Consider the following 1509-nt stretch of genomic DNA (forward strand, 5'->3'; position numbering starts at 1 on the left):
ACATCTAAATGTATATAGATCTAAAAAAACATTGGATTGTTCCACAAATATTAACAGGTTTAGAAAATTAAGAAATTTATTAGGTATGATCAACATTAAGAATATATGTGAGAATTCATTCATAATAATAAAGTGAAAGGATTCAGGGAGTAAAGAAAGGTAATTGCTAGCATCTTTAAGCCCTGTGTTTGAACCCTGGGACCCATATGACAGAAAGAGAGAACTAATTCCTGCAAAGTGTTCTCCTGACCTATACACACACACACACACACACACACGTTATGAAACAATTGTTTTTAGAATAAAAATGTGCTCTTAACAATATTCTTTACAGGTGACTTCTTCACCGATTTGGCAAAGGCGTGGACTTGTTGACATCCCCCCACAACCGTTTTGTTATTACACGCTGCTCTGCATCTTGCCTTTGCAAGCTTCTTCAATCCAGCTCACTTCATTAGCTTTGAAGGCACTCTTTCTGGAGCCAAACACAATGACAGGTCAGCAAGAACAAGCAGATGGTGGGCTGATCACTTACAACTGTTAAGACAAAGCTTTTTAAGCTGCCTATCAGGCGACTTTCTCCTGAGTTACCTTTCCTGTCTGTCCCTGGTGTTCAGGGAGAAGTCAAGGCAGCCACCAGGAAACCTTGGGGGTGTTAGCAATGGCCTTTAAGTGTTTCTTCAAACTTGGTGCTGGATCAACTCCAAAAGACCAACCCCGGAGTGCAAAATCAAAGGATTTGGATCCCACACAAAGGAGACTTACAGATGTGCGCCCTCTGGTGGTTTCAGAGGTTCAGGACAAGAGTGACAATTTAAAGTCAACACACTGGTGAGCAGAAACCATTCTGCCAGGCTGTGACTGCCTGCTGGGCACTGAAAATGTTCTCAGCTGAAATATAGGAACAAAAATTTATACCTCCGGAATGGCACTTACACGGGGATTAAAGGCACCAGATCTCATTATAGATGGTTGTGAATCTCCACGTGGTTGCTGGGAATTGAACTCAGGACCTCCAGAAGATCAGCCAGTGCTCTTAACCTCTGAGTCATCTCTCCAGGCCCTATTTGTTTGTTTACTTATTTATTTTTTTACAACTATTACATGATTCTAGTAGGCAGGTTGGGCTAAAAACCATTTATCCAAGTGGGAGTCTTACTCTTGGAATTCAGTGGAAACTGAAGACTGAGTGTCTTAAATGTCTTTTCACTAAAGGAAACGAAGACCGACATGAATTTGGTAAGGTCACTGGTTACAGCACACAAGAAAACCGTGTGCAAGTTTTGTTCTTGACCCTGTCTCAAAAATAAAAAAAGACAAAAAAAAAACCTAACAAACAGGCATGGTGTGATGGTACACACCATAGAGGCTCTGTGAGTTTTAGGCTAACCTGGGCTATGGGCTAGCCAGGGATACATAGTGACACCCTGTTTCAACAATAAAACCCTGACAAATGAAACAGCAGAACAAGAATCTACAATCTTTCTCCAGCTCTTCTTTTGAGGCGTG

The sequence above is a fragment of the Microtus ochrogaster genome, chromosome 1 (assembly GCF_000317375.1).
Source record: "Microtus ochrogaster isolate Prairie Vole_2 chromosome 1, MicOch1.0, whole genome shotgun sequence".
Classification (NCBI taxonomy): Eukaryota; Metazoa; Chordata; class Mammalia; order Rodentia; family Cricetidae; genus Microtus; species Microtus ochrogaster.